Genomic DNA, 9,175 nt, shown 5'->3' on the forward strand with positions numbered 1-9,175 from the left:
CCCTGACAGGCCCCACTGTGTGATGTTCCCTTCCCTGTGTCCATGTGTGCTCATTGTTCAGCTCCCACTTATGAGTGAGAACATGCGGTGTTTGGTTTTCTGTTCCTGTGTGAGTTTGCTGAGAATGATGGTTTCCAGCTTTATCCATGTCCCTGCAAAGGACATGAACTAATCCTTTATTATGGCTGTATAGTTTTCCATGCTGTATATGTGCCACATTTTCTTTATCCAGTCTATCATTGATGGGCACTTGGGTTGGTTCCAAGTCTTTGCTATTGTGAATAGTGCTGCAATAAACACACGTGTGCATGTGTCTTTATAGTAGAATGATTTATAATCCTTTGGGTATGTACCAAGTAACTGTATTTATGGTTCTTGATCCTTGAGAAATCGCCACACTGTCTTCCACATTGGCTGAACTAATTTACACTCCCACCAACTGTGTAAAAGTGTTCCTATTTCTCTACATCCTCTCCAGCATCTGTTGTTTCCTGACTTTTTAATGATCATCATTCTAACTGGTGTGAGATGGTATCTCATTGTGGTTTGATTTGCATTTCTCTAATGACGAGTGATGATGAGCTTTTTTCATGTTTGTTGGCCACATAAATGTCTTCTTTTGAGAAGTGTCTTTTTATATCCTTAGCCCATTTTTTTGATGGGATTGTTTGTTTTTTTCTTGTAAATTTATTTAAGTTCCTTGTAGATTCTGTATATTAGCCCTTTGTCAGGTTGATAGATTGCAAAAATTTTCTCCCATTCAGTAGGAGGCTGAGGCAGAAGAATTACTTGAACCCAGGAGTTCAAGTTCAGGTGGGCAACACAGTGAGATTTCATTTTTAATAAAATAAAATATAAAATAAAAGCCATGGGGAAAAGGTAAACCATTATATGTACTTTGGGGACAAGTCTGTATTCCCTTTGGTGTGGGGGCAGGGAATGTTGAAACCATACTTCATCCTTTACAGTGGGACAAGTTACAAGTAGATCAAAGACTCATATATGAAAAATAAATAATAAATATGCCCCGAAGGATAATTATTTTATAAATTTGGAGTCAGAAGACTTTTCCAATGATGACTCAAAATTAAGAAGCCATAAAAAACTGTTAGATTTGACTCCATAAAATAACAGTGTTTGAACTTGTGCTTGGATGAAAAATACAACCTGTAAAACCAGAAGACAAGATGACAGACTGGGAGACAATATTACAATTACACTCTAGACAGTGACTAAAAGGAAAATACGAAAGGCACTTAAAATAAGAAAAAATGCTTAATGTCACTCATGAAAAGAGAAATGTAAATTTAAATTATACTGAGATATTTTAGTTTTCCACCTATCAAACTGAAAAAAATCAAAGTTTGATAACAGATACATTCACTGCCTATAGCACTCTCATTGCTTGTGGCAATGAAATGTAAATTCATGCAAGTTACTATAATGCTACTATAATTAAAACAGTGTGATATTGGCATAAGGGTTGGAAAGTAGATCAATGAGAAAGAATATAGAGTTTAGAAATAGACTCACATATATGTGGTCAATTGATTTCTGACAAAGATCCCAAAGCAAGTCAATGAGAAAAGGAAAGCTTTTTCAATACTGCTTTTCAATACTGTTCAATACTTGTTGCTGAATCAAGTGGATACTTGTATAGCAAAAATGAATACATGTTGATCTCTACCTCACGCTATGTGTAAAACTTAATTCAGGCTGGATTAAACACTTAAATGTGAAGATTTCAAGTCTAAAGTTTTTAGAAGAAAACTCAGAAGATTATATTCATAACTTTGTGCCATGCGAAGACTTCTAAGCTTATGGAGGACACTCTAATAAATAGATTAGACTTCATCAAAATGAAAAGCTTTTGCTGATCAAATAAATAGCTAAGAAAGTGAAAAGGCAAGCCACAGCCTGGGTTAAAACATTCTCTCTCTCTCTCTTCATACACCCACCACCCGCCACACACATTAGAACACATACATACACAACGTCATATCTTTTGTAACAATGGGAATATATTCTGAGAAATTCACCTTTAGTGATTTTGTTGTGTAAACATCACAGTGGGCTTCATGAACCTGGATGGTATAGCCTATAACACACTTAGGCTATATGGTATAGTCTATTGCTCATAGGCTATAAACCTGCACAGCATGTTACTGTACTGAATACAGTAGGCAACTGTAACCAATGGTAAGTGTTATCTGGAAACACATTTAAGCATAGAAAAGGTACAATAAAAATATGACATTATAGTTTTCTGAGACAGCTTTTGTACGTGTGTGTTCCATCATCATTGACTGAAATGTCATTATGTGGTACATGACTCTATAAATAAATATGTGTATAAAAATAAACACATATTTATTTATACAGTAACATACTATATATATATATATATATATGTATATATATCTGACAAAGGACATTCCCCAATGACCTAGCAATTTCATGATTAGGTATATGCCCAAGAGAGATGAATGTATATATTTTATACACACAAAAATATTTGCACAAGAATGCTTATAGCAGCTATATTCTTAATAGCACTAAAATAAAAATAACTCAACTGCTCATAAACAGGATAATGGATCAACAAACTGTGACATGTCTATGTAATGGAGTAGTACGCAACAACAATAAAGAATGAACTGCTGGTACTCACGACACCATGGAAAAATCTCAAAAATATATTGAGCTGAAGAAGTCAGGTACAAAACAGTACAAACAGTATGACTACATTTATATTAACTTCAAGAACAGGCAAAACTCATCTTTGACATGGTTAGAGATAAGAATAGTGGTTGTCTCTGTGGGAGAGATGCATTGGCTGGAAAGCAACAAGAAAGAATTTCTAAGGTTGATGTTCTACATTTTGAAATGCTATTCTGTATCTTGATCTGGTTGTTGATTACACAAGTTCATGTGCTTTCAAACTCCATGAAGCTGCCTACTTTTATTTTTATTTTTAGACACAGGTTCTCACTCTATTGCCCAGGCTGGAGTTTAGTAGCATGATCATAGCTCACTACAGCCTTGAATTACTGGGCTCAAGTGGTCTTCCGGCCTCAGCTTCCCAAGTAGCTGGGACTACAGGCACATGCCACCATGCCTGGCTAATTAAAAAAAAATTTTAGAGATGGGGCCTCATTATGTTGCCCAGGCTGGCATAAACTCCTAACCTCAACTGATCCTCCCATCTTGGCCTCCCAAAGCGCTGGGATTACAAGTGTGAGCCACTGTGCCCAGCCTGACCTGTGCAGTTTCAATTGATGCATCTTATTGTCTGAAAATTATATCTCAATAAAGTGGAATTAACATAAAAAGTTAAGATTTGATACAACTGTGTAGCTGCATGAATGTTCACTGCTTTATCTATATACTTAAATTACAAATGGATCAAAGATTCAAATGTGAAAAGTGAAAATCATAAATGTACTGAAAGAAAATGTAGGAGAATACTTTTACAAATTCAGATAAGGAAGGCCTTTGTAACAATGACTTGAAATGAAGAACCCGTAAAAAATTCGATAATTTTGACTCCATAAAATAGCAGTGTTTGAATTAGTCCGTTAGTTTGAAAATGTATGAAAAATACTGAAAGTAAATACACCAAGAGGTTAGCAGTGAAATTCTTTGCATTTTGTAGTTATTGATGAATGTTATTTTCTTATTTTTATTCCACAAATTCCACAAATTGAATGTATCCCTTTTAGAATCATTAGAAAAATTGTCTGAAAAACTGTTTCTGCTTCATTAGTTTCTTAGAATTTTTTTTTTTTGCTTCCATACCTTTCTAATAATTTTTATTCTTTTCCTCTTGTGTCTCACATGCAGAGTTGTTCCTTCCTTCCATGGCTGATTCCCTTTTGATTTCTTCAGGGCCACATTTCATCCATCATGCTCCCCCTTTTCTTGCCTCTTTCATGTCTTCTTTACTACTGGATCATTTTTTCTTTCCCTATAAGCACGTCTGTTAACTGATCCTACAATATGTCTGACCCATAACCATGAGGCATTTCTTCCATGAAGGTGGCTTCTGCCTTCTTTTCATTACCAAACCTTTTGACGGAATAATGGGTATTTATTATCTTTATTTTTCTACCACCAGGTCATTTGTCAACTTTTGTCAATCTGGCTAGCCTGTAAATTACTTTACTACATACTCCACCTCGGAGATCTTCTTTATCTACCTTCATATAGCTCTATTGCCGGTGCAGAAATGTTCAGCCTTCCTACAGACAGAGCAAGGTTCAAATTCTTGTTTGCCTGGAAACCAAGACCCTCCACAATCTTGACCCAGCTGACTTTACCTCATATTTCAGGACGCCCGACCCACTCTATACATTCTAGCCCAACTGCATCCTTTGCCATTCCCCAAGCTCTTCCTGCCCTGTCCCCCACTGCACATTTATTGTAGGGGTTCCCTCTACCTTTCCTCATCTGTGTGTTTCAAGGCTGTTCTGGAAGAGACTCTAGGGCTCATGCATATCTGGTTCTCCTCTCCTTTTGGGCACATGGGAGGCTTACCCTCTCTTGCCCCCTTGCAGTTAGGCAGGGTATTACCAAGGCTTTGTTTTCTGGTTCAAGATCTTTGGGCTGTCTCTTCCCTGCCCCAGGCACTGAGAAGGCAGCTGTTCTAGAAGTGCTTCTCTCTTTTCTGTTCTTTTTTTGAGTGTCATTTTGGAGAATCTCAGCTGTAAAAACTCAAGTCCACACAGTCCTGGAAGATCAAATCTGGAAGTGATAGAAAGTTCTCTTGACAGCTTTGTCCCCTGTCTTTCTGAGAAAGGGGTTGTGCACAGCTTAGGAGGAATGGGCACTGGGGCTAGCCTGAGACCAGTAGCTGAGGGATAGGAAGGCCTTATCTGCCTCTGTAGAGCCAGTGAGGAATCCATGAATTGTAAATATTAAATTTACATAGATTAAATATTTAAAATATTAAATCTAAGATTGTAAATATTAGATGCCTGAATCGTGGGCACTTTTTTTTTTTTTTTTTTGAGGCGGAGTCTTACTCTGTCGCCCAGGCTGGAGTGCAGTGGCGTGATCTCAGCTCACTGCAACCTCTGCCTTCAGGATTCAAGCAATTCTCCTGCCTCAGCCTCCCAAGTAGCTGGGATTACATGCGTGCACCACTATGCCTGGTTAAGTTTTGTATTTTTAGTAGAGACGGGGTTTTACCGTGTTGGCTGGGCTGGTCTTGAACTCCTGACCTCGTGATCTGCCCGCCTCAGCCTCCCAAAGTGCTGTGGTTAGAGGCGTGAGCCACCGCACCCGGCCATATATATATGTTTTCTTCACATGAGTGCTGCAATCAAAATATGGAACTATTCAATCACCACAGAGCTTTCCTTTGTCCTACGCCTAATTTGTTCTCCATTCCTATAATTGTGTCATTTCAAGAATGTTATATACATAGAATTATCAAATATATAGCCCTTTGAATTGACCTTTTTCACTCGGCACGATAGCCTTGAGATCTTTAGGACATTTCTGTGATCTCTAGTTTTTGGCTATTACAAAAAAGCTGCTATGAACAATTGTGCATCTCTTCAATCCTTTTACCTTCAACCTACCTATATTGTTATATTTGAACTGAGCTTTTTGCAGAATGTATTGTACAGTTGGATCATGCTTTTTTGTCCACTCTGCCAAGATCTGTCTTTTTTTTGATATCTTTAGACTCTTTCCATTTGCTGTGATTTTCTATATTTAGCCTGTATTTTATTTATTGTATTCTGTTTGTTCCTTCTGTTTCTTGTTTGTTTCTCTATATTCTTTTTCCTGCCTTTCTGTGGGTTACTTGAATATGCTTTAGAGTTCCATTTTGATTTATCTATAGTGTTTTTGAGTGTACCTATTGGCATAGTTTTTAAAATAGTTGCTCTAGGTATTTCATGCTGTATGCATAACTTACCATAGTCTACTAGTGTTAACATTTTATCAGTTTAAGTGAAGTGTGGAAAACTCACCTTTGTTTATATTCCTTTACTCGCCTCCATTTTAATATAATTGTCTTAAATATTTTCTACACGTATATTGAGAGCCACATCAGACAGCGTTATACTTCTTGCCTCAACCATGAAACATAATTTAGAAAACTCAGGAAGAGAAAGAAATTTATTTAAATTAATCATATATTAATTTTTTTATTATATTTTTCCCTGTCTGATCTTCCAAGTTTCCTTATTTTATAGTTTCGTTTGTGTTTAGGGAATTTTCTTTAGTCATTGTTTTAGGTTGGTTTGCTGGCCACATCTTTTAAGTTTCCTTCATCTGAGAATGTCTTGATTTCTCTTTGATTTTCTGAACGATATTTTCAAAGGGTATATAAATCTGGGTTGACAGTTTCTTTCCCTTTCTCTTTCTTTCTTTCTCTTTCTTTCTTTCTTCCTTTCCTTCTTCTTTTCCTTCCTTCCTTCCCTCCCTCCATCCCTCCCCCTCCCTCCCTCCCTTCCTTCCTTTCCTTCTTCTTTTCCTTCCTTCCTTCCTTTCCTTCTTCTTTTCCTTCCTTCCTTCCTTCCTTCCTTCCTTCCTTCCTTCCTTCCTTCCTCCTTCCTTCCTTCCTTCCTTCCTTCCTTCCTTCCTTCCTTCCTTCCTCCCTTCCCTCCCTCCCTCCTTCCTTCCCTCCCTCCCTCCTTTCTTTTCTCCGTTTCTTTTCTTTTCTCTTTTCTTTTTCCTTCCTTCCTTCTTTCTTTTCTTTCTTTCTTTCTTTCTTTCTTTCTTTCTTTCTTTCTTTCTTTCTTTCTTTCTCTTTCCTTTCCTTCCCTCCTTCCCCCCCCCTTCCTTCCTTCCTTTTTCTTTTTTATCTTGCTCTGTCACCCAGGCTGGAGTGCAGTGGCGCGATCTCTGCTCACTGCAACCTCTGCTTCCTGGGTTCAAGCAATTCTTCTGCCTCAGTCTCCCGAGTAGTTGGGATTACAGGTGCACGCCACTGTGCCCAGCTAATTTTTGTCTTTTTAGTAGAGATGGAGTTTCACCATGTTGGCCAGGATGGTCTCGCTCTCTTGACCTTGTGATCCATCCTCCTTGGCCTCCCAAAGTGCTGGGATTACAGGTGTGAGTCACCGTGCCTGGCCGACAGTTTTTTTTTTTTCTTTTAGCATTTGAAAACTATTGTACTACTTCATATTGGCTTCCATGGTTTATGGTGACATACTGCCATCAATTAAATTGTTTTCTTCTATTGGTAAGGTGTCATTTCTGTCTCACTGCTTTCATAATTTTTTTGTCTTTAGTTTTCAAAAGTTTTAATATGATATTTCCTGGTGTAGATTTCTTTGGGTTTATCATTTTTGGGGTTTGCTTGGTTTCTGGAATCTGTAGGTTTTTGTCTTTTGCCATATTTGTAAAATTTTCAGCGTTTATTCCTTCAAATGTTTTTGGCTTCACTTTTTCTCCTCCCTTACAGAACTCCTCTGACATGAATGTTAGATCGTTTGATATAGCCCCAAAGTTCCCTGAGACTCTATCTTTTTAACACTATTTTTTTTTCTGTTTTTCAGGTCGGATGATGTCTATTATTGTATCATCAAATTCCCTGATGTTTTCCTCTCTGGCCTGCATTCTGCTGTTAAGCCCGTCTCCACTGAGGTTTCTCTTTTGGCTCTATGGTATGTTTCAGTTCTGAAATTTCCACCGGAGTCTTTCCATCTTCTTCATTGAGTCTTCTCTATTTTTGCATTTGTTGTAAGAGTTTATTGAAGCGTTGCTTATTGAAGCATTTTTATGATGACTGTTTAAAAATCCTTGTCAATAAGTAAGAGTATAACTGGATGTTTGTAACACCAAAGATACATGCTTGAGGGGATGGACACCCCATTCTCCATGTGATTATTACACATTGCATGCCTGTGTCAAATTATCTCATGTACCCCATAAATATATATATCTATGTACCCAGAAAAATAAGAAATAAAAAGTTAAAAACCCTTGTCAGTTAATTCTAACATCTTTTTCCTCTTGATGTTGGAATTTGTTGATCATCTTTTTTCATGTAAGTTGAGATTTTATGATCCTTGGTATAAAGAGCAATTGTTGATTGAAACCTGGACACTGGGGCATTATGTTATGAGATTCAGGATACTATTTAATCTTCTGTTCTAGCAGGTCTCCTCTGACACTGTTTCGGTAGGGGAAGGGGGGACACTGCTTCATTCCTTCCAGGTGGGAGTAGAAATACAGGTTCTCTCCACTTTGCCCCTATTGACACCCAAGGGGAGAGCCCCCCTCATCACTGCTGGGAGGGAGGATTGTAGACTCCTTACCTGGCCTCTGCTGATACCACCCTGGCCAGGAAGGGCAGGAATATCTTGTTATTGCTCCCATGCAGCTTCCATTGACACTGCATGGGGGGTGGCCTTGGTACTGCTGGAGGAGGGAAAGAGTTCTGACTGTCCAGTAGGACTCTTGTGACACTAACCCCAGAGGAGAAAAGAAGAGCCTCACTGCAGCCTGTAGAGTTAAGTCCAGGCTTCCCGTGTGGTCTCCACTGACACCATGATGGTGGGACAGGGAGTGCTTCCATGCCTCATAGTAGGAATGAAAGTCCTGGATCTCTCACTTAGCCTTCCCTGACTCCACCCCAGTGGGGAAGTTTGAGTGCCTTGTTACAGCCTGGGAAGGATAGAAGTCTGGACTCCCCACCTGGCCTTTCCTGGTGTGGATATGGGTGGGTGAAATGATATTTTCTGTGGTGTTTGGCTGAGTTGAGTGGTTAATGTCTAAAGGTTTTCTGCCTTTCTAGGCTGCCTCTTTTCTGGTTCTTTAAGCAGAGCAAGCTCTTTCTGTTTGTTTGTTTGTTCTGTCTGCACCTGTTGGTGTTTCTGGTTGTTGGTTTCTCCAGCTCCCCCTCTGGGATATATGAGATAAAAAAGCTAATCCAGGGAGCCCACCACAGTGTCACTCCTGGGGTCTCAACATCTTTAGGTGGTTTGGCTGCTGCTTCTACCTTTCAGAGTCCTCTTATGTTTATTTGATATGTAATTTCCAGGGTTTTTAGGACGAGGAATATGGAAATATACATCATTCTGGAAGTTCTCTACCTTGTTTTTTAAATGTATGAGAATAATTATTCTTATAACCTAAATGTCCAATAACAGATCAATGTACCTTATGGTACATTATGCAACCAGTAAAATGATGGCTACAGGCTGGGTGCAGTGGC

The 9,175-nt window shown here is 38.5% G+C and overlaps 1 protein-coding gene across 1 annotated transcript in view; it reads left to right on the forward strand.

Moving 5' to 3' along the window:
* LOC116475356 (keratin-associated protein 4-11-like) overlaps positions 1 to 9,175 on the forward strand; it is a 307,240-nt gene that overhangs the window by 225,719 nt on the left and 72,346 nt on the right.

Source organism: Hylobates moloch, unplaced genomic scaffold (genome assembly GCF_009828535.3).
Source record: "Hylobates moloch isolate HMO894 unplaced genomic scaffold, HMol_V3 SCAFFOLD_10, whole genome shotgun sequence".
NCBI classification, from domain to species: Eukaryota; Metazoa; Chordata; class Mammalia; order Primates; family Hylobatidae; genus Hylobates; species Hylobates moloch.